Here is a 25,469-nt window from a genome sequence, read left to right on the forward strand (position 1 = left end):
ATATATATCTCCATCCCCCAGAGCTGGTGCCTTGTGCATGCTAGGCAAGTGGCCTGCCACTGAGCTGTATCTCCAGTATTTATATCTTATGTTTTAAACTATGTTATAAAAATTCTTCATAAATAAAAATTTAAATGCCTCCAGAGTATTCTATCTTATGATTACACCAAAATTTGCTTAATCGATCCTTTACTGTTGAACATTGTCAGAGCTCAGAGCATGATGCCTCAAAATATGGCACGTTGACATGCTAAGTTTTGTTTTGTTGGTTGCTGTTTTTTGAGGCAGAGTCTTGCTTTATTACCCAGGCTAGGCTCAAACTCCTGGGCTCAAGAAATCCTCCCAACTCAGTCCCCAGAGTAGCTTTGACTACTGGCACGACACCATACCCAGCTGGCAAGCCAAGTACTTAGAAGGAGAATAGAAAGGCCTTAGAAGCAAGAAATTCTCACTAATTTTGTGTCCTCCTCTCTCCTTCCCCCGGTATTCGCCCAAAGAACATCATAGAAACTAGAATTCTTCTTCCCCAAGGCAGTTAGAAACTAGACTTCTTCTCCTTCCAAAGAAAGCCATAAACCTAGAAATGTCACTGTGATTTTTCCCCCTTCTCCCTTGAGGACATCCTTGTGACAGGTGTCACGTCCTACGCCTCAAGGAAGGAGCATGACATAGAGAGGTTAAGAAAAACACGGGCAGACTGGCTTTGCGTGTTCATTCCCAGTCTATTACCATTATATCATACCCTTTTGTCCAATCAAGTCTCTACATAACTGTCCATTCTTCATTGAACCAAAGCATAAAAATACAATTCTCCCTAGGTCTTTAGGTCTTCATTTCTGAAGACTCTAGGTCATGTAAAACTTTGATTTAATAATTAGTTTTCTTGGTTTTTTTTATTTTTTATTTTTAGTTGTAGCTGGACACAATACCTTTATTTTATTTATTTATTTTTATGTAGTGCTGAGGAAGGAAACCTGCATCTTGCATATGCTAGGCAAGTGCTCTACTGTTGAGCCACAACCCTAGCCCCTGCTTTTCTCTTGTTAACCTGCCTTTTCTTCTAGGAATATCTGTCATGGGCCTTGAGCTAAGAAAAAGCATGACATCTTTTTAGCCAATAACATTTAGGCCATTTATAATTTTTGTTATAAATAAATTTTGTTATAAATAATGTTGTGATTTTCTTCTTTATGTATAAAGGCTTTGTCCGCTTATGAGATTATTGTTTGGGGATAAAGTTACAGAGTTCTGGAAATAGAATTACTAGGTCAAAATGATAAATATTTTGCCTGGCACTGTGGCATGTGCCTATAGCCTCAGATACTCAAGAGGCTGAGGCAGGAAGATCACTTGAGCTCAGGAGTTTGAGTCCACCCTGGGCAGCATAGAGAGACCCTGTCTCAAAAAAAAAAAAAAAAAAAGAAAAAGAAAAGAAAAGAAAAAATATATAAATCCTTTTGGACTCTTGGATTATGTTAAGGCATTACAAATTTATACTTTCAACAGAAATATGTTACCACCACTGAGTAAAAATAAGATGTAATATTCATTAGGCACTTAGTACTGAGGTAATTTAATATGGATTACTATTTGATATGTATTAGCTCAACGTTAAAATCTTTCATACTATTCAAAAAGCTATTTTTTAATTTCATTTTTTAGTTAATAATGATATTGAGCTATATTATATTTTTAAACCATTTGAATTATTTATAAACCATTAGTTGACTATTTTTAAATTGTGAGTTACTATCCTTTTCTGTTTCTATGAGCTCTTTATATATTCATATTTTAAACCTTTGTCACATCAGCTACAGCTATTTTATAAGTTGTTTATTGTTTTTAAATTTTCTACATCACATTTTGTACTTATCTATTGTCAAACCTATTGAGTTTTACTTTGTGATTCATTCTTGATTTTTAAAACAGTTAATTTTATTTAATGGCTTGGTATAATCATGAAGATACATCTTACACGTGTACAAAACCTCTCTCTTTGCATACACTATTTTGAGCTTTTGCATCTGAACAACTAAACCAGATGCTTGTGCAAATCAGTTACTTTACATAACTTGATATTCTTTACATAACATTTTTTTCGAAGCTTAAAATTTCTTTCTCAACAACCTATATTTCCATCCATATGGGATTAACTTAGTATATGGAACAACAAAATAAAATGAAAAATTACAGAGTCCTTAAAAGGCACACTATATACTTGGTAACATTTGAAGTGATTAGTGGCATTATTGAGGAAGAAGGAGAAATACAATACAGCAAATAAAGAACAAGGCACTTGTGTAAAATTAAACATACACACATATAAGAAAATGTCCAGAGTTCTTACCAAAATTCTGTCAGTATTTATTTCTGGGTCAGGAAACTTCAGGTTATCATTATGATCTTCTTTGTCCTTTTCTGATTTGTTTTGATAATTTGCAATAAACATATCATTTTTTTTACTAAAACAACAAAGTTATTTTTTAAAGCAAAGGTTTTACAGATACACAGGGACAATAATATTTGTCTATATTTTTTCTTGTGTTTTGATTAAATGTTTACACACAGAGAAAGCCACAAATAACATTTTCCTTAGCATTTGAACAATGTCCAAGAGATATACACGCTTCTACCTTTGAGTTAAACATGCATGCATTTGTCAAGAAATATATTTTCTAAGAAACATGGGCCTGCTATATACTGGACACTAACTCCAAGTGAGAAAAATTCTTAGGTGAGCTGTTCTGATCTGCAAACCTTCCCCCTGCATGGCTTTCTGCATGGTGTCATTCAGCCCTCTTCCTGCATCTGGGACTCTTTCCAGTGGCTACATGTGGGAGCTTCCCGTTTTTGTTCTGAGTGATGTTTACTGGAAATGGAGGTCCACTAATAAGATCTCAGCTTAGATAGCTTTGTAGGGACAGGAAGAATGATTATGAGATGGATTTGGCTAACAACCTTTACTTTCTCCTTTATTATTATCTTGTTTTCATAGGTTGACTTTGCTTTGTTTTAAAACTACCTCCCATGAGAAACCTAGGAGGAATGGTATGGGCCACCCTCTTGTTCCTCTCTGCCTTTCCTTACCAAGACCCTCCTCCTCCTCTTTGCCTTACCAACACCCCCTTCTTCCCCATGCCTCCAACCAGACCTGCACATTCATGTACCTACTACAGAGAGTAGATGGATACAGCCAAGAACCCGTAGACAGGATAGCTGGATATTATACTGCTCTCTTCTCTTGGACTTGGAAGGAAAAATATTTGAATGTGAACAAAAGAAGCAAGGGGATTTGTCCAAAACTTCACAGCTGCTTATGGCAGAACAAAGTGGAAAATGTAGTTTTCATATCTCCTCATTCAGGGCCTCGGGGTTGAATCTGATAAGCATCCTTAGCATTTTTCTGAAACTGTGCATAAAGGCCACTTACAGAGTTCCAGGTAAAAGAATGCCATGTAACGAGAAGTTGTCTTGTGTTAAAGGTCAGCTAAGTAAAATCAAAGACAAAAACCTCCTAAATATATTGAGTCCTTCAATTTTTTTGTGGATCTCCTTGGTTGTGCTTGTGTGATCTCTGAAGTATTGTACAGTTTTGTCAAAAGTTTCAGATGAAAATTTCTCAAAATTAATTAAAATTTATTTAAATTGATTGAAATTTTAAAGACTATTCTATACCATGCTACACTTCAGGAGATAAAGAACTTGTCACAAATTCGAACAGGTATGTGGCCTCATAGCTCCTGGGAAGTCAGGAATCTCTTATTAAATATCTGTCCCACCATCAAGTTGCCATTACTTGTGGCAGAATCTCTCTGGGACGTAGTTGTACCAGAAAGCTAAAGCACTGAATAAGTTCAAGTAATTCTGAGGCTGCACAATTGTGTTGTGGGTGTCATTTGGTGTTCCATTCTAGTGTGAGGAATAACATCAAATAAAGGATATTAGCTGCAGTTTGGGGCCACTAAAGATGGTGGACATAGAGAAAACAGCTCTTCAATTCTCTTTGGCTTCTGACTTTCAGGACAAAAACATTTCTCCTCCACGTAAAATGAGTAGGTTGAAGAGAAATAGAGAAAGGGAATGAAATTTGTTTGAAAAGAAAAAGGGAAAGAAAGAAATAAAAGAAACCCAAAATGCAGTAATAGAATGTGAGAATCCAGAGCTGTTCCAAGTGAGGTCAAGCCCCTAGCTTTGAGGAATAACGTCTTATGGTCCTGGGAAAGGTTGTTTTGGGGTCACCAAACAATCACCATTGATGTTTAGGACATCATTGAGAATAGAAGGGATACCAGAAGGCTGGTGGCATTAAATATTTGGATTTTCAGAAAAAGAAGGAGGGCAAAGTCTGAAATTTTGTAGATAATTATCTATAACCTCAGGGGCAACATTGTAGAATGGTGACTTAGGGATTAGTTTCAGGCACAAGGTGAAGTAATGAGTAAGATCCAGGTGAGTTCACTAAGAACCAGCCAGGGCTAATTTTTCTCCTCTTTTTCTTTTCTTTCTTTTTTAAACATGTTTTAGTTGTAGGTGGACATAATACCTTTATTGTATTTTATTTTTTATTTTTTTATGTGGTGCTGAGGATCAAACCCAGTGCCTCACAAGTGCTAGGTGAGCACTCTACCACTGAGCCATAAGCCAGCCCTCTCTTCTTTTTGACATGACAACCCAGCCCAGGAGCTCAGGGAATGGACATATATCTATATAATTTTGTCATTAGTTTAAATATTTTTTACCAAAACTTTTCATGATACTCTCTTGGACAAGATGGAGAAATGGGAACTAAATTCTGGCACCCTGGATGAATTAGTAACCAGTGCACAGGTGCTGTCTAATGAGTTGATGACAAACTGCAAGCAATATATAATAGTGAATCACAGGGTGTTGTCTTTCATCTGCCCCTTGTAAATGCTGTAAGAACAAATACACAGGTGTGCTCATCACATTTATAGGTAACCTCAAGCTGGAGGTGTGAGGAACACCTGGAAAACAGAATGAAAATCAGTGAGTTGAATTTAAAAAGATAAAATTTAAAAATGATTAATATGAGGTTTAAGGAGCTAAATACACCAGTAAGAAAAGACTGTTTAGGCTGGGATGAGGTTTAAGCAGTACCTAAGAGTCTTAGACTATTTGTATCAGATGTACAATGTGGTTGTAAAAAAAAAAAAAAAAAAAAAAAATTAGGCTGTATGCTGTGGCATGGGGGTGAGAGTTCAATAACTGGCTCTGGGGTGGGAGTTGGGGCTTGATTTATAGCACTTGCTAATTTCTGTAGTATGAATACTCCCATCACAGCCAGTTTCAAGCTACCAACTCCATGCCTCTGAATGCAGAGTTTGGAAGAGATGTGCAATAGCATAACGTGATCTTTTCACCCCACAGACACGATAGGCGTGGATAACTTCAAGAGATAATAAAATGCAGTAAATTAGGAAAGGATGAGCTTTAAGTATTTATTACCTTCATTTTTAATATATCTAATTGTATGTTTTTGAAACTTAACTTTCAATTAAGGCTGCATTTAATAACTGGCTCCAAAGTTTTTGTTTTGTTTTGTTGGCCCTGGAGCTCCAACCTACAGCCTTACACATGAAAAGCAAGCACTCTACCTCTAATCTACACCACCAGCCCAGGCAGGAAATTCTTGAAAATTTAACATTGGCTCTTGCAAGTGTGTATGCATAGGCTCCCACCCACCATCCTGCCCGCATAACCAGAAATGCGGTAACTGATACAAGGGAAGTTGTAGCCCTGCTGTTCTCTGCAACTGTCAGGCCCCACCCAGATCTCTTGACTCCAGAACAGTAATTTAAAGTGAAACTGTTCTGAGATTGGAGCAGAGCAGCCAGATGACTGGAAACCAGGCACAAGTGCTGGAAAATTGGACAGGTGCTGGGCTGTTTCAGCTGGGATGAGGGTGAGAAGGACAGGTGAATGCTTGTTTTCAAATATTTGAGGGGCTGTTGTTGAAGGAAGGTGTGGTTAGGACTCTAATCTATGGGGAGAAAAAGATCCAGGGAAACAGATTTCTACTCAGTGTAAGAAAGAGATTGCTTATAGGCAATGCTATCAAAAATGGAATGGGCTGAAGGTAATCTTGCAGAACACGGCAACAAAATTAAGGGACAGCTGAGAGGTGGTTCAAGCATCAGAAGAGAGAGTAGGGTGGATAATCTTAAAGATCTCCCCCAAGTCTGCTACTGAACGACACTCCATCCCTTTTTATATTTTTATTTTGAGACAAGATCTCACTAAGTTGCCCATACTGGCCTCAAATTTGTAGTCCTCCTGCCTCGGTCTCCAAGCAGCAGGGGTTACAGGTGTGCATCACCACATCAGACCAAAAAATGTGACTTAAAAAACAAAGATTTGGGGCTGAGATTGTGGCTCAGTGGTAGAGCGCTCACCTCCCACGTGCAAGACCCTGGGTTCGATCCTCAGCACCACATAAAAATAAATAAGTGAAATAAAGGTATTGTGTCCAACTACAATTAAAAAATAAATATAAAAAAAAAGATTTGGGGCTGGAGCTGTAGGTCAGTGGCAGAGCACTTGTCTGGCTTATGTGAAGCACTGGGCTCTATCCTTAGCACCACATAAAAAAATAAATAAATAAAATAAAGGCATTCTGTCCATCTATAGCTACAAAAAATTAAAACAAAACAAACAAACAAAACCAAAGATTTGTGGCATTGGAGATGTAGTTTAGTGGCACAGTGCTTTGCCTAGCATGCATCAAGCCCCCTGGGTTTAACCCCAGTACTGCAGGGGGAAAAGAGAAAAAGAAAGAAAGTGACTTATTCTTTCACTTAAAAAACATTAGTAGCAAGCATTTTCATTTAATGTTTCCTTCTTAGATAAAATAGTAGCAATCGCTAGACACTGGTTTTTTTTTTTTTTCCCCTAATCTGGCTTTGTTTACATTAATCATATAGTCTAAGAATCACTCCATACATTTCTCATTCTTTTTTTTAATATGTTTTTTAGTTGTTAATGGGCCTTTATTGTATTTTATTTATACACAGTGCTGAGAATCGAACCCAGTGCTTATCACACATGTGAGGCAAGCACTCTACCACTGAGCTACAGCCCCAGCTCCTCTCATTCTTTTTTATATCTATATAGTACTCCACTGTGTGGACTGTACATAGTGTTACTTGGATGTTGGACACATTTAACCAAATAAAAATTAAGAAATTAAATTTTAGGGGCTGGGGTTGGGGCTCAGTGGTAGAGTGCTTGCTTCCCACGGGTGAAGCACTGGGTTTAATCCTTAGCACCACATAAAAATAAATAAAGATTTTTTAAAAAGAAATTAACTTTTAGCATGATCAGCTGAGATAAAAATCCAAGCAAATTTCAAAATGTGTCCTCGATTTTTCTCTCCCATCTATTTAATGGCTTTGCTCTGCTTGTCTTGTTCCTGCACCCTTACCTCAGGGCACCCTCTCAATCCTGAGTAACTGTCCCTTACTTTTCAAAAAAAAATTTTCTCAAGAATCTAAAATCAGCCTATTTTTGGTCCATACCTTTAAACCCCTATTCTTTTTTAGGTGACAGTTCATGCAGAAGAGTTTATTTTAAAATAATTCTTGCCAAAGCTACTTAATGAGTCACTTCTTTTGGAGAACATGAGGCTTTGACCTCAAATTGCACACATATTAGGGTATCACCAGTTGGTTATTATTCATCATGTTTGAGTTTAGTATTAAGTACCTCATTTTAGTGCTTTAGTACCATGTATAAAACAAAGCAATAATCAGAATTTATCCTGAGATCGCATTGGAAAGAAACATTCTGAACCAATAAATAACCATGGTGGTAGACCATACCTACATATGAGTTCTGGAGATGGAGGCTGTGGCAGCAGCTTTTCTTGCCTTTTAATATTCTTTTCATGAGTAATAGAAGTACAAAGTTTACACGTTGCCCAGGAGAACCACCCTGTACCTTCATCTTCCTGATACAGTCTTTGCACTGCAAAACAGATGCGCCACCACTGGATAAACATGGAGTTTGCCTTGGAGACAGGGAAGGAAAGCAACTGGATTCAAAAGCATAGATTCCAAGTTGAAGTAGGAGAATCTTAGTAATCTGTCACTATGTTTCTCTCCCCCGACCCTCACCCCCACACTCCAGTAGGCTACATTATTAGAACTTGCCACAGAATCCTAAAAGCTGCAACAAGACCTGGGGAGCTGTAGAACCGGATTAAAAATGGTCTGAGAGAATGGAGTAGGGGAGGGGCGAACTCACTTGTAAAGCATGTGCTTACTATGTGCAAGGATCTGGGTTCAATCCCCAGTATCACTCACACACATACACAACACACACGCACACATATGCACACACACACACACACACACACACACACACACATGCACGCCTGAGACAATAGGATCTGGAGAGACCCTCCTGAGCTGACCAGACCTTGTACTCAAAGGACAGAAATGAGCAGCCTAGGAACCATGGGCAGGACAGGAACTGCTCAGCCACTGGCTGGACTTCCTGGCATCTGTCTTGAAGGGAAGTGGGATTCATTACTATTATCAAGTAACTCTTGATTTTCTTAATTTTCAGAATATTGCCTCACATGGAAACCACAGTAAAGGAGATCTAACTTATGGAACTCTGAGTTGTGAAGTATAAATTTGCATTATGCACGTTGCCACAACATTATACAGTCAGAGAAACTTAGTCCTAGGAGGGTCTGAAAATTTCAGTGCTTTAGGACTCTATGGACTTTTCCCTGTATCTTCTCATCCCAATGAACTCTTACCCAGTTTTTAAGACCCAACCCTTCTCTTTACTTCCATAATACTTAGTATGTACCTCTTGTAACAATATCACATAGTACCAGACTTATTTGTTAATTGCCTGTTTCTACTGAATAGCGATTTGTTGGGGGAGGGGTCCACTCCTCCTGTCTCAGTGCTTGGCCAAAAAAAAAAAAAAAAAAAAGCTAGATATTCATTAAGTGAGATCAGAGATCACCTAATCTAACCTCTCTAAGTATACAAAACTGAGGCCCCAAGAGTTTCTGTAAATTCAGTAATTCAATCAGTCTAGAGGATTTACTATATGCCTAGTTCTATATGAGGCTCCATTAATGTCTTTACAATATTTTAAACATGATTCAGACTATGATTAGTTTCCATTTGTTCAGAGGTCAAAAGATAACTACTAGCACCCTAAAAATCCTCAAAGAAATATTCAACTATGTTCAGAATTTGTTTAATCAACTTTCTTTGTTATATTCTAAGAGAGCATCACCCAAGAATGCTATCTGAATAATGTTGTTGCACACGTGCACCTGTGTGCACTAGTATGCGTGTTAGATGGGGGCACAGGGATGGTGAGAGTATGGAATGCCCAGTTTAACTTAGGAAACACTGGGTTACGTTCAGTTAAATAGCTCCTCCCATACTTTCAACACACCTAGTAATAATTAGTTAAATCTTCAAGAGCATATCATAATAAGTGAAGGAAATGGAGACTTAGAAAACCCTTCTGGGAAAAGGGAGCTCAGGAATCTGACCTTTCACAATCTCTCTCTCTCTCTCTCTCATCTTTTATTGATTTTATTTTTTTTACATACACGACAGCAGTGGAATGTATTACAATTCTTATTACATATATAGAGCATAATTTTTCATATCTCTCTATATAAAGTTTGTTCATGCCAATTCATGCCTTTATACAGGTACTTTTTTGCATTACAATTCTTAATACACATATATACCACAATTTTTCATATCTCTGTTTGTATATAAAGTGTGCTGACACCCAATTCAAGTCTTCATACATGTACTTTGTATAATGATGACCATCACATTCCACCATCCTTGCCAATCCTTTGCCCCCTCCCTTTCCCTCCCACCCTATCTAGAATTAATCTATTCCTCCCATGTTCCCCCTCCCTACCCCACCATGAGTCAGCCTCCTTATATCAGAGAAAACATTTGGCATTTGTTTTGGGGGGGATTGGCTAACTTCACTTAGCATTATCTTCTCCAGCGCCATCCATTTACCTGCAAATGCCATGATTTTGTTCTTATTTAATGCTGAGTAAAATTCTATTGTGTATATATATGCCACATTTTTTAATCCATTCATCCACTGAAGGGCATCTAGATTGGCTCCATAGTTTAGCTATTGTGAATTGTGGTGCTATAAACATTGATGTGGCTGTGTCCCTGTAGCATGCTGTTTTTAAGTCCTTTGGGTATAGTCCGAGGAGATGATTAGCGGGGTCAAATGGTGGTTCCATTCCCAGATTTCCAAGGGATCTCCATACTGCTTTCCAAATTGGCTGCGCCAATTTGCAGTCCCACCAGCAATGTATGAGTGTTCCTCCCCACCCCCCTCCCTGCCATCCTTGCCAACACTTATTGTTGTTTGTCTTCATAATAGCTGCCATTCTGACTGGAGTGAAATGACATCTTAGAGTAGTTTTGATTTTCATTTCTCTGGTTGCTAGAGATGATGAGCATTTTTTCATATATTTGTTGATTGTATATCCTCTTCTAAGAAGTGTCTATTCAGGTCCTTGGCCTATTTGTTGATTGGGTTATTTGTTTTTTCGGTGTTTAGCTTTTTGTGTTCTTTATATACCCTACTTTTTTCTTCTATTAGATGCAGAGTTTCTTGTTTAATTCCTAGGTACTTGATCCATTTTGAAATAAATTTTGTGCATGGTGAGAGATAGGGATTTAATTTCATTTTCTTGCATATGGATTTCCAGTTTTCACAGCATCATTTGTTGAAGATGCTATCTTTTCTCCAGTGCATGTTTTTGGCTCCTTTGTCTAATATAAGATAATTGTAATTTTGTGATTTCTATACCATTGGTCTACCAGCCTGTTTTGGTGCCAATACCATGCTGTTTTTGTTACTATTGCTCTGTAGTATAGTTTAAGGTCTGGTATATCGATGCCACCTGCTTCACTCTTCCTGCTAAGGATTGCTTTAGCTATTCTGGGTCTCTTATTTTTCCAGATGAATTTCATGATTCCTTTTTTTTTATTTCTATGAGGAATACCATTGGGATTTTGATCGGAATTGCATTAAATTTGTATAGTGCTTTTGGGAGTATGGTCATTTTGATAATATTAATTCTGCCTATCAAAGAGCAAGGTAGATCTTTTCATCTTCTAAGGTCTTCTTTGATTTCTCTCTTTAAGGTTCTGTAGTTTTCATTGTATAGATCTTTCATCTCTTTCGTTGATTCCCAAGTATCTTATTTTTTAAAAAATATATTGTGAATGGGGTAGTTTTCCTTATTTCCTTCTCAGAGGATTTGTCACTGATATACAGAATGCTTTTGATTGATAGGTGTTGATTTATATCCTGCTACTTTGCTGAATTCATTTACTAGTTCTAGAAGTTTTCTGGTGGAGTTTTTTTTTGGGGGGGGTCTTCTAGGTATAGAATCATATCATCAGCAAATAGAGCTAATTTAAGTTCTTCTTTTCCTATACATGTCCCTTCAATTTCTTTCATCTGTCTAATTGCTCTGGCCAGTGTTTCAAGAACTATGTTGAATAGAAGTGGTAAAGAGGGCATCCCTGTCTTGTTCCAGTTTTTAGAGGGAATGTATTCAATTTTTCTCCATTTAGAATGATGTTGGCCTGAGGCTTAGCATAGATAGCCTTTATGATGTTGAGATATGTTCCTGTTATCCCTAGTTTTTCTAGTGTTTTGAACTTAAAGGGGTGCTGTATTTTGTCAAATGCTTTTTCTGCATCCATTGAGATGATCATATGATTCTTATCTTTAAGCCTATTGACGTGATGAATTACGTTTATTGATTTCCATATGTTGAACCAACCTTGCATCCCTAGGATGAATCCCACTTGATCATGGTGCACAATCTTTTTGATATGTTTTTGTATTCGATTTGCCAGAATTTTATTGAGAATTTTTGCATCCATGTTCATTAGAGATAGGTCTGAAGTTTTCTTTTCTTTTTTTTAATTTTATTTATGTTTTTATTAGCTATACATGACATTACAATGATGAAGTTTTCTTTCTTTGATGTGTCTTTGTCTGGTTTTGCACAATCTCTCTTATCTGCCAAAATTCCCCTGTCCACTGAAAGTAAGCCCTCCAGGAGTAACTGACCAACTCCTCCCACGATGTGGCCCTGCTAAATCCTGCAAAACTCAGACCCCTGTTGCAGCCCATTGCCATTTTCCCCTTGAAAATGTGCCTCTCTGCTGCTTAATAAAGCATCACTGATCCGTTGAGGTCTGTCTCCCTTTCTTTTTCTTTTTGTATTCTTTCCTTTTTTAAATGCAGTTTCCCAACTTATTTTGCCTAGAGAAGTCCCCACCTTTGTTGCCTCAATTAATATACTCGGGGGATAAAGATCTGGAAAACAGAGTTGGCTAATGTAGTTCTTATTTGCCTGGTGTCCATCCATGGGCAGTAAAGGGTTCAGAGGGAAACAAACACTATGCTCTGTGGAGAAGGTGTCCGGAGTGGAGAACGGAAGCTCTGAAGAAGGTGTAGCAGAGGAGGGGGAGACAAAGGGGGCAGGAATACTGTCCAGGGTCCAAGAGAGGAGAGAGGGCCACATGCAAATGTTTGAAAGACAGCTTGTATGCTGAGCATGGTGATACCCTAGGGCACAGGCAGAGAGGCCTGGAGGTAGGAGATAGAATGTATCACAGAGAACAAGAAAATACTTCCATAACAACAGGCAGCATGGCATCTGCCCTGGGGGCTCCAGGGAGCACAGCACCCTTCCTCAGCTTCCCTGTGGCTGCCAGACATCAGTGTTCACATCCTGATCTCAGCATTCGAGTTAGGGCAAGAAAGGAAATGAAGCAAGTACAAAGAAGGTGACTGAGTGGTTCATCCACTTCTGGGAAACCTCCCCCTGGGGCTCAGATAGAAGGCTCCAGGACTGGACTAACAAGGGCAGTAGAAATGGGAAACAAAATTTGGAGGGCCCTTTTAAGTATAGGATCATGTCATGGGCAAATAGGGATAGTTAGCTCTTCTTTTCCTATTTATATCCCTATAAGTTCTTTCATCTGTTTGATTGCTCTGGCAATTAAATCTAGTTTCAAGGGCTGTGTTGAATAGAAGTAGTGAAAGAGGGCATCCCTGCCTTGTTCCAGTTTTTGGAGGGAATGCTTTCAATTTTTCTCCATTTAGAATGATGTTGGCCTTGAACTACACTGAGATTTCATCTCACTCCAGTCAGAATGGCAACAATCAAGAGTACATATAACAATAAATGTTGGCCAGGATATGGGGAAAAAGGGTTCACTCCTACATTGCTGGTAGGAATGCAATTGGTGCAATCACTCTGGAAAGCAGTATGAAGAGTCCTCAGAAAACTTGGAATAGAACTATCATTTGACCCAGTTATCCCACTCTTCAGTATATACCCAAAGGATTTAAAATCGGCATACTATAGTGATGCAGCCACATCAATGTTTATAACGGTTCAATTCACAGTAGCTAAGCTATGGAACCAACCTAGGTGCCCTTCAACAGATGAATGAATAAAGAAAATATGGTACATATACACAATGGAGTATTATTCAGCCATATAAAAGAATGACTTATGATATTTGCCAGAAAAAATGGATGGACCTGGAGACTATTATGCTAAGTGAAATAAGCCAATCCCCCCAAAATAAAGGTTGAATGCTCTCTCTGATATGTGGATGCTAACACACAAAAAGGAGGGGAAGGGAAGAATAGAAATTCAGTAGATAGGACAAAGGGGAATAAAGGGAAGAGAGGGAAGATGGACATAGGAAAGACAGTGGAATGAATCTGTCATAACTTTCCTATGTTACATATGAACACAGCACAGTGAATCTCTTCATCATGTACAACCACAAGAATGAGATCCTAATTAGAATAAGATTTGTCAAATTATACTCTACTGTCATATACAACTAAAAAGAACAAATAAAAATAAACAAAGAAACAATTTTTAAAAATTTTGCAGAGCCAGTGTAAAATGGAAATGTGAGTTCACTGTTTTAAACTTAAGAATCTCATGATTGCAATAGAGGAGCATTAAACCAAGCACCAACCTCCTGAGGGCAGTCCTTGAAACTGGCCCTTCCAGAAGTTACTGCTCATCCTATAATCCCATTTGAATCCCCTAACTAATATGGCCTGGAGAAACTGGGTTACACATGTGTTACCTAAAAGACATCCAATTATCATGGAAACTCTTGTTCACCAATTACCATGATCTGAATGTCTGAATTCCCCCAGCCCACAGCACTCATATATTGAAACCTTGTCCCCAGTGTAGTATTAAGAGGTGGGGCCTTTAGGAAGTGATTAGGTCCTAAAGTGATTGGGGTGAACAGGATTAGTGCCCTTATAAAAGAGACCCAGGGTGCCTGTTTGAGAACATGGCAGGGAAATACCCTACGAATCAGAGAGCTTGCCCTCACCAGACATTGAATTTGCGAGTGCCTTGATAAATAAATTTCTATCATTTATAAATTATGCCATCTTTGGTATCTTTGTTGCAGCAGTCACAATCATTCTGGGTAAGCCCGACTTTGTTATAAGATAAATCTAAATTTGCCTTCAATTTCAATAGCATATTCAATGCAAAAATCCAGGCACATCCAACCTATTCCCATGTATAGTTCTCACACCACACACTACATCTGTTCTTCCCCTGCTGAGAATAAAGACAGATTTGCAGCTGCAGTGCAGGAAAGTAGAACCTTTGACTCTGTCCTGGGGTTAAATACCAGCATTTATTTGCTGCTGAGGCAGCACTCAGCACCCGTGCTGATTTCTCTCAAAAATAAAAAACAAACTCAGGTGGAAAATCTGGGCAATCAATGTTATTTGCTATTTTTGGAGATGAGGGAGGAAAAGAAAAGTGGTAGAAAGTGTTGTCATAAACAACACAGAGTGTACAACCAGAGATATGAAAAATTGTGCTCTATATGTATCATATGAATTGTAATGCATTTCCATTGTCATATATAACCAATCAAAATTTAAAAAAAAATCCCACAGAGGGCTGGGTTTGTGTCTCAGTGGTAGAGCACTCGCCTAGCATGTGTGAGGCACTGGGTTCCATCCTCAGCACCATATAAAAATAAATAAATAAAATAATGGTATATATATATATATATATAATGGCATCTGCCTTGCCATGTCTTAGATCTCAGGCTGGCTTGGAATCTGGGATCCTTAAAAAAAATTTTTTTTAAATAAAAATAAATAAACAACATAGAAGAGCAGATCATGAGTGTGGAGATGAAACAACTCCTACGTCCTCTTGATCAGATGGAAACAACTAAGTAAAGAAGAAATTATCCCAGGGAGACTTTGTGTGCCCTGGGGAAAAGCAAGGGCTTTTGGGGGTACATTTCAGATCCAAACTATAGCAGAGAGCCACTGAAGAGGTGAAGAGTGAGTGGAGAGGAGGGAGTGGTGGTGTTGCCAAGGGTCAGCACCAGCAGCAGGATGGGGAGGTGGGGTCTTGAGTTTATTTTCATATCTTCAAGGGCGACCCTGGGGCTGCAGTCACTCGGTAAGTTGGTGGCAAAGCTGGGCCTACTCAATCTCCTGACTCTAGGGTCTGGGGCTCTTTTCTCTACTTTGCCCACTCCAAGAAACTAAAGAGAACTAGAGAACTAACAGAAAACATATGTGAAAAATTAGGGGACACCCACCTAGTAAGATTTGCTATTAGCTACTTTCCCCAGAACTGAGAGGCTCTGAGCAAGAAGAAATGGAGTTCAAGATACTGGGAATGAAGGACCCCAAACTGAAGCTTTGAGTCTTTCAAAGCAAGAGAATCCACCATAGCCAAGAAAATTTTATTTTTTAAATACGCATTGAGCTGTCCCTGCACGCTGTACACATAGCTGGTACAAGGAGCACTACAAAAAGGTGGAGGACAGTGACCTTCACGAATTTAGTAACACCAGAATGAAGGCAGCTGTTTCCAAGACGTCACAATGCAGTGTTTAACAGCCACAGGAGCCGAGTTTAGACAGGGAAGTGAGCTCCTGCGGGAGTGGAAGGAGAGAAGCGAAGTGAAGAAAGGGATAGAAAGTTCTAGGCAAAATAATGTGTAATGTTATTATTTTGAAATTTGACCTATCCAAAGGGTGGTAAGATGTAACATCCAAACGGAAATACATCTTGTAAGCCATCTGCTAAGGCTCACAGCCTCTGAGTACAAAATGTCACATTTCTGTTAAACTTTAAAAAATTAAGGACGAATACATTCAAATGAAGAAAACAAAATGTCCACGCACTACAAAACTATATAAAATGAAATCTCACTATGATCACCACCATCTCTACTTCTCTTCCCACTAGTGACAACTTATGGATGACCCCAGAGAAGTATGTAATGGTTGCATAAAATAGTAATAATCTATCACACAACACATGCTTTTTAAAATTATACACTTGGGTTATGCAATAAACACTCTGTGGCAGTTTGTTGCCTCAATTACATAGTAATATGTCTCAGCTCAATCCCGTTTTCAAAATATCTAGAGTGTATGTTGTATGGTTTTCCCATAATTTATTTAACTAATTCACAATCTTTTTTTTTTTTTGTACCAGGGACTGAAACTAGGGGTGCTTAGCTACTGAGCCACATCCCCACTCCACTTCTTATTTTTTATTTTGAGACAGGATCTTGCTCAGTTGCTTAGGAGGCCCTTGCTAAATTGCTGAGGCTGGCTTTAAACTGTGATCCTTCTGCCACAGCCTCCCAAACTGCTGGGATTATAGGCATGTGCCACCTTGCCCAACTAACCCACTATCATTGGGCATTTTAATTGCTTGAAGTTTTTTGTTAGAGACAATTGGAATGAACATACATGGCATATTTTTTTTCTTGTCTAACTTAAAGTAAATGCTTGGAAATGGAGTTGTTGGGTCAAGGGTTATACATATATACATATTTTAATTTAATTTTATTGTGATAAACTGCACATACAATTGACCATTTAACTTTTTTCCCACCCCCATACTGGGGATTGAACCCAGGAGTTCTACCACTGAGCTACATCCCCAGTCCTTTTTATTTTTTATTCGAGACAGGGTCTCACTAAGTTGCTGAGGCAACTTGAACTCATGATCCTCTTGCCTCAGCCTCCTGGGCAGCTGGGATTACAGGCATGCAGTAATGTACCACCATGCCCAGTCCAATGAACTGTTTTTAGTGCCCAGTTCAGTAGTATTAAGTGCATATTGTTGTGTAGTCAGCACCACCAGTCATCTCCAGAATTCTGTTCACCCTCCCAAATGGAATTCTTTACCCATGAGACAATAACTGTTTATTCTATCTCTGTCCCCCTCCCTAGCAACCACCATCCTCCTTTCTATTTCTATGATTTTGACTACTCAAATGCCTCGTATAAGTAGAATCAGTGTTTGCCTTTTTCTGATTTGCTTGTTTTATTTAGCATAGTGTCCACGAGGATTATCCACATTGCAGCATATGTTAGAAAATTCTTCCTTGTAAGGCAGAATAATATTCTGTTAAATATATAGCACTGGGGGGGGGTGTTCTGGGAGGGGGTACCAGGGGCACTCGACCACTGAGCCACATCCCAGCCCTATTTTATATTTTATTTAGAGACAGGGTCTCATTGAGTTGCTTAGCGCCTCGATTTTTGCTGAGGCTGGCTTTGAACTCAGATTCTCTGGGTTTGAAGGCTTGCACCACCACGCCTAGCTAGTGGTATGTATTTTAATATGTTGACAGATATTCTGACATTGTCCTTTCATGGTGGCACCAACCTACACTCCTACACAGTATATAAGTCCAACCGTATTCTCACCCCCACCAACACTGCTATGGAACCTCTTCATGTTTGCCAATACTCTGTGAGAAATGGCGTCTCATAATTGGCTTTCCTATGCATGTGTGAATAAGGCTGGTCACCTTTTCCAAGTTTATTGGCTACTTTTTTATTATTCCACCTATAGATGTATTCACCCACCATTTCCTTTTAGGTTGTCTTTTTCTTAGTGATTTGTATGAACATTTTAATAAATTGAAAAATTAGCACTCCCACCACCACCTTTTTTTTTTTTTTTTTTTTTTTTTTACAATTTTGGAATCAAACCCAGGGCTTTGTCCATGCTAGGTAAGTGCTCCACCACTGAACTACATCTCAGCCCTGGAATTACACCCTTGATTACCATCTTTACTGTACTGTTATATGTTTGTTCCCAATTTATTTATCTTTTTACTTTGTACATAGATTTTTCTTCTTGCTATTTATTTTTCACTTTTTATTATGGGAAAATCAAACATATAAAATATATTTAAATATATAATAAAATATATAAAAATAGAGAGAAGAGTATCCCATATACCCATTAGCAAGCTTCATTTCCACCCCACCACAAATTATCTGAAACAGATTCCCAGATATATCATCTACAAGTATTTTAGTGTATATTTCTAATAACATTTTTAAAAAGAAAACATAACTATAATACTATTATCACATGTATGTACTATTTTTTAATACTAAAAACTGCTAACAATTATGCAAATTAATCAAAGATTTTCTATTGCTTCTGGGTTTGGGATCATGCTTAGCAATGTCTTTTTATTTAACTTTTTAAAATTTTTTTTTCAGTTGTCAATGGATCTTTATTTATTTATATGCAGTGCTAAGAATTGAACCCTGTGCTTCACACATGCTAGGCAAGCACCCTACCACTGAGCTACGACCCCAGCCCTTAATTAACTTCATTGGTGCATTATAATTATGCACAATGTGGGATTCATTGTGACATATTTATACATGCACATAACATAATTTGGTCAATTTAATTCCCTAGGACCTCCCCTTTCCACCCCTTTTCCCTCCCTCAGATCCCCTTTCTCTAGACTATAAATGAATTCATCTTTTTTTTTTCTTCTAGTGTATTTTTTTCTTTTTTTCTTTTGGCAGTATTGGGGATTGAACCCAGGAATATTCTACCAATGAGTACATCTCCAGTCCTTTTTTTATATATATTTTTTGAGACAGGGTCTTACTAAGTTGTCAAAGCTGACCTCAAACTTGCAGTCATCCTGCCTCAGCCTCCCAAGTGACTGTGATTACACTCTAGTATTTTTTTTAACTCAAAAACCATTCATTAAGTTTAAAATTATTGTCCAGGAAATAACAGTCCATAAATCCTGGGGAGAGACAGAGTGACTGTATAATTAAGGCCAAGAGTGCTTACCTCCTCATCCCCTTTCTCTCCTATAAAACATCTACTTCCAGAAGAAAAACCCTTTTAGACCCATCCTCACAATTCAGGTCCAAGCCTCCTTTGGATTCTCTAGCTTCTGACCTTCTTTTAAAAAAAATACATAAATAAAGAGTGTTTTTGAAATAGAATTCATGTCATAAAAATTATCCTTATGAAATATATATTTCAGTGGTTTTTATTATATTTACAGTTATGTAACTATCACTAATTTCTTAGCCTTTTCATCACCCTGAAAAGAAATCACATCCCCTTTAAGTAATCATTCCCCATTTCCCTGTCTTCTGCTGTCTCTGGAAATCATCAATGTATTTTTAAATTTTGTGGATTCCCAGGACATTTCATATTAATGGAATCATATAAGATGTGGCCTTTTGACATATATATACACACACACACACACACCAGGGATTGAACTCAGGGGCACTCAACCACTGAGCCACATTCCCAGGCATTTTTGTATTTTATTTAGAGACAGGGTCTCGCTGAGTTCCTTAGGGCCTCAGTAAATTACTGAGGCTGGCTGATCCTCCTGCCTTAGCCTCCGGAGCCACTGGGATTACAAGCGTGTGAAACCAAGCCCAGCTGTGTTTGACTTTCTTATTGCTAGTACTTTTATAGATTCACTTTAACATTTTATATCACATTCCTTCTGGTATTTACTTTGATGAAAATAATAAAGTGATACAGCTAGATTTTTTTTCCCAAAATAGTCTGGCTATTGTCTTGCCACTATTTTTGAATCATCCATTTTTCTTTATGTGAATTGTAAATGTCACCATTATAATCTACTAACTCCTCTAGTGTATTTAAGTCTCTTGAATTCTCTATTTTATTTCATTGATTTATCTAATTTTTTCTCTTTTTTGAGAGACAGAGTCTCACTTGTTACCCAAGCTGGTCTCAAACTCCTGGACTCAAGTGATTCCCCATCTCAGCCTCCAGAGTAGCTGGGACTACACCTGCGTACCGCTGCACCAAGCTAAAAAAGTTACTTTAAATTCTTTTAACTTCAAAAATGCATTTAGATAAGTAATCTGTCTCCCGTTCTCCAGTATCTTTCTGTTCATATTTCTTCTTGGTTGTCTGTCTTGTTTGTTTCTACAGATGAATCCAAAATTACCTTATAAAATGTTAAAAGAAAATTTGTAAGTGATTTTATTGGGATCACATTGAGTTTATAGATTAAATTTGGCAAGAATTAATACTCATTAAGAGACTCTATATTGGGCTGGGGATGTGGCTCAAGCGGTAGCTCGCTCACCTGGCATGCGTGCGGCCCGGGTTCGATCCTCAGCACCACATACCAACAAAGATGTTGTGTCCACTGAGAACTAAGAAAAAATAAATAAATGTTAAAATTCTCTCTCTCTCTCTCTGTCCCCCCCACCTCACTCTCTCTTTAAAAAAAAAAAAAAAGAGACTCTATATTGTATACTTCCCTGCCTCTTTCTGGTTAAGTTTATTTTCAGATAAATTGGTGGTAGTATTGCTATTTAAGTCAGACCTTTACTTTCATTATATTTTGTAACTGTCAATTTTGTGCACTAATTGTATAAAAAGTAACTGACCATTTTACTAAATTCTCTTATAATTTCTGCCTACTTTTGTTTTGTAACAAACTACCCCTATTGTTTTAACCTGCTTTTCCATTCTTACATTTACTAAGAGGAACACATTATTTTTCTCTTTTGATCTATTTCACATAGTGGCCTAGTGTTCATTCTCTAGTCTGTGGGTCAACTGGCAATGCTTCTGGGCCGACTCAGTTTCCTTCAGTGGAAAAACAATACTTCAGCTGGCCCCAGCAGATGAGGACAAGCTCACTCATCTCTCTGGCATTTGGTTCTGTGTCAGCTGGGACAACAGGGATGACCTGGCCACAGCTTTCTCACGAGGCGGCAAGCTCACCTAGGCTCATTCTTAAGGTAGGGGTCTCAAAGGTCTTAGAAATGGTGAAAGAAGGCAAGTCACAATGTGCACACACTTTTCAAGCTTCTGCTTGTGACATGTTTGCTAATGCCCCAGTGTTCTCAAGAAAGTCACATGGTTGAATGCAGATTGAAAGTGTAAAGAAATTGACTCCAGCCGGGCACCACGACATACACCTGTAATCCCAGCTACTCAGGAGGCTGAAGCAGGAGGATCATGAGTATAAAGCTCACCTGGGCAACATGGTGAGCCCTCACCTAAAAAAAATTATTATTATTATTATTAGTAGTAGTAGTAGTAGTAGTAGTAGTAGTAGTAGTAGTAGATGAGAGAGAGAGAAAAGAAATATACTCAATTTCTGAGAAGACCTACAAAATATCATATCTATTTTTTCCATTTCCTCCAGCTTCCTCACACTTTTTTCTTGGTCTATTCTCTTTAGGTTTCTAGTTTTTCTTTGCAATAATGTATAATTAATAAATCTTCTTTACCTTGAAAGATAATTTTACCTATTAAATTATTTTCTTACTTAATTGTACTGGTTAGGATTTCCAGGACATCATTAAAGTATATCTTCTTCCTTACCTTAATAGAAATTAAAGTATGTTCTAGGCTTTTTATAATGGCAGAAAAGATAATCTAGCTTTTCCTGAAATACAAAGACTTTCTGAATTTGTTTTGACTTTGATTTGTGTGATAAGTCAGGAATGGATGCTTCGGTTTCACTAAAACGAATTTTAGCATCTACTAAGATGATCACATTATTTTTCTTTTTTGATCTATTTCACATAGTGGCATAGTGATAAAAGTCCCAATAATGAACTGTGTGCCACCACACCCAGCTACATCATTCCTTTTTTATGACTCGATAATATTCCATTGTTTGGATAGACCACACATAAAATGCTTTTGTGGCAACTACCAAGTTGTTGTTCATTCCATTCTTCTTCATTTTGCTTGCCTAGTGGATTACATTCTAGATATCGTGGTGTGAAAACATTCTTTTGTTCCTGAGCTAAATCTGATTTGGTCATAATATTATTCCACTAATAAAACCTATTCTAGGTTTGATTTGCTATTTTATTAAAAATGCTGGTGTCTTTTTATAGATGAGCTTAGCACATATTTTAAATTTCTTTTGCTTTCATCATTTAGTTCTAGTCTAAGGGTTATACTAACACAGGAACAGTTGCATAAAGGAAGAAATATTTGTTCTTTTTGAAAATTTGAGGATACCTAACCACAGAGTCACAAAACTTTTCCCTTTTGGGAACAAGATTTTTGGCTACCATTTCAGATTCTTCTCTGGTTATTGGTTTATCTAATTGTTTCTATTTCTTCTTGGGCTAATCTAACACAAAAATAGTAAAAGTACAAAATCGCTTCTTGGCATTATACAAAGTAATATCTAAGTCAAGAAATACAAAAACACTGTGTGAAGTGGAGCATGCCTATAACCTCAGCAGCAAGGAAAGCTGAGACAGGAGGACTGCAAAATCAAAGCCAGCTTCAGCAAATTAGCAAGGCCCTAAGCAACTTTGCAAGACCCTGTCTCAAAATAAAAAAAGTGCTGGGGTGTGTCTGGCTTCAATCCCTGGTACCAAAAAAAAAAAAAAAAAAAAAAAAAAAAAAAAGAATTACAAAATTACCAGTTCAGAAATCTCAAAAGTGATTCTTTCAATTCTTTCCAAAGGCAATTATTACTTTAACGTGTGTGATTATTATTTCCTTGATTTTCTTTACAGTTCTTCCTCTTGTGTTAGCTTTTCATCTCTGAGACCAAAATACATGACAAGAAAAACTTAGTGGAGGAAAAGTTTATTTTGGGACACAGTTTCAGAGGTTCAGTCCATGGTTGGCAGCCTCTGTTGCTCTGGCCCAAGTGAGGCAGAACATCATGGTGGAAGAGCTTCAGAGAGGAGCAAAACTTGGCCAGTGGGAACAAGAAAGCTGAGAGAGACAGAGAGAGGGGAAGGAACTACAGGGAAAATGAACCCTTCCAAGGCACACCCCCAGCGACTTCTTCCTCCAGTCATGCCCTACCTGCCTGCCCAAAGTTAAACCCCAGGTTAGTTCAAACTAGGATGGACTAACTAGGTTATAGCCCTCATAATCTAATCCTTTCACCTCCTGCATTAACACAGGTGCTTTTGGGGGAAACCTCATATCTAAACCATAACACCTCTTAATCATGGAAGACTAAACACTGTGAGTTTTTTGCTTATATTTAAATTTTGTAAATGGAATTATACAATATTTATTCTTAAGGATCTTGCCTCTTCCACACAACAATATGTTAAAATTCACCCAAGTTACCATGTGTAGCTGTTGTTATTCTTTTACTTTGCTGAAGAGTATTTTATTTTATGAATATAACACTCTCTGTTTATTCATTCTTCTGCTTATACTTTAGTCCAGTTTCCGGATTGAGATAACTCCAGATAGAGCTACTGTTTTTTTAAAATTTTCTTTTAGTTGTCAATAGACATTTATTTCATTTATTTATATGCAGTGCTGAGAATTGAACCCAGTGCCTCACACATGCCAGGCAACTGCACTACTGCTGAGCCATAGCCATAGCCCCTGAGATTCTATCTATTAACATTCTTGTTGTTTATGTCTTTTAGAAAACATGTGCACATATTTCTGTTGGGTGTATGTCCTATGAATAATATGTTGGATTATAAACTATCTGTAACTTCAAATATAAAAATACCATACAGATTTTCCAGCTGGACATGGTGGCACATATCTGTAATCCCAGCAACTCTGGAGAGTGAGGCAGGAATATTTCAAGTTCAATGTCATCCTCAGCTACTTAGCAAACACCTAAGCAACTTTGTAAGACCCTGCCTCAAAAAAAAAAAAAAATTCAGGAGTGTTGTTTCAATTCACACTACTCCAGTAGCATGTAAGAATATCTGTTATCCACATTCTCACCGGCACTTGGCAGTATTGGTCTTTTCATTTTGGATACTCTGTTAGATATCTAATGGTATCTGGCTTGGGTTTTTATAGTCATTTTCCCATTATTAGTATCCTGTTCTTAAGTATGAAATATTATTCATACACTTATTGCCCATAGGATGTCCTTTTTTCCCCAGAAAGATCAGTTCTAATCTTTTGCCCATTTTCTTTTCGGTTAACTATCTTTTCTTATTGGTTTATAGTATTTACCTACGTATTCCTTAGAGCTCTCTGTAGGCTGTCAATACTGCAAATATCATCCCCATAGCCTGTATCTTTCAATGATAAAATTTTTAAATTTAATGTTAAGTTTAAATGCCAAATTAAAAATTTAGGTTAGTCAATCTTTTTATAATTAGTATTTTGGGTCATATTTAAGAAGTCTTTCCTTATCTTTAAGGAAGTTTTAAGTTTCAATGCACTCGGGCTGGGGATGTGGCTCAAGCGGTAGCGCGCTCGCCTGGCATGCGTGCGGCCCGGGTTCGATCCTCAGCACCACATACCAACAAGGATGTTGTGTCCGCCGAGAACTAAAATAAATAAATAAATAAATTCTCTCTCTCTCTCTCTCTCTCTCTCTCTTTAAAAAAAAAAAAGAAAAAAAAAGTTTCAATGCACTCAAATGCATTGATCTTTTCTTTTATGATCAATACTTATTAAGCAGTCTTTCCCTATCTTGAAGACATGAAGCTCTTCTCTGGTGTTGTCTTCTAGAAGCTTTATTGTTTTGTTTTCCACATTTAAGTCTATGATACACCTAAAGTGAATTTTTATGTATGGTGTGAGGAAGAGGTCAAGTTTGTCCCTCCCTCTAATTATCCAATTGTTCCAGAACCATTTATTGAAAAGAACATATTTTACGGCCTCCTTTGTGATAAATAAAATATCTATATACATATGTGTCTCTCTCTCTGGAATTTCTATTTTATTCCATTGGTCAGTTTATCTACCGTGTGCCAACATTATCTATAATACATCTAAATATATTAATAGAGAAAGTTCTCCCACTTTGTTCTTCTTCAAGAGTGTGTTGGTTATTCTTGGCCTTCTGCTTTCCATCTTATCAAGTTTCAAAGAACAAATCTTGGTTAGATTTTGACCGACAGCCAAACTTGAAAAAAAAAACCCTAGATATTTAATAATAATTTGAATATTATTTCTTGGTTTCATAGGTCCTCATCAGCAATATTATATATATATAATGTGCCTGCCTTGGGTAAAGTAGCTGATCAGGTTCAAAAACACCTCTGATATGAGCTGAATCACTAACCCTAAACTTTGCTTTAGAAAATTGCTTTCTTATGCAAACAGTCTCTATAGGG

At 37.6% G+C, this 25,469-nt stretch overlaps 1 pseudogene; it reads left to right on the top strand.

Moving 5' to 3' along the window:
* LOC113181585 (nucleophosmin-like) overlaps positions 1–25,469 on the top strand; it is a 37,351-nt pseudogene that overhangs the window by 1,109 nt on the left and 10,773 nt on the right.

This window comes from Urocitellus parryii, chromosome 12 (assembly GCF_045843805.1).
Source record: "Urocitellus parryii isolate mUroPar1 chromosome 12, mUroPar1.hap1, whole genome shotgun sequence".
Lineage (NCBI taxonomy): Eukaryota > Metazoa > Chordata > Mammalia > Rodentia > Sciuridae > Urocitellus > Urocitellus parryii.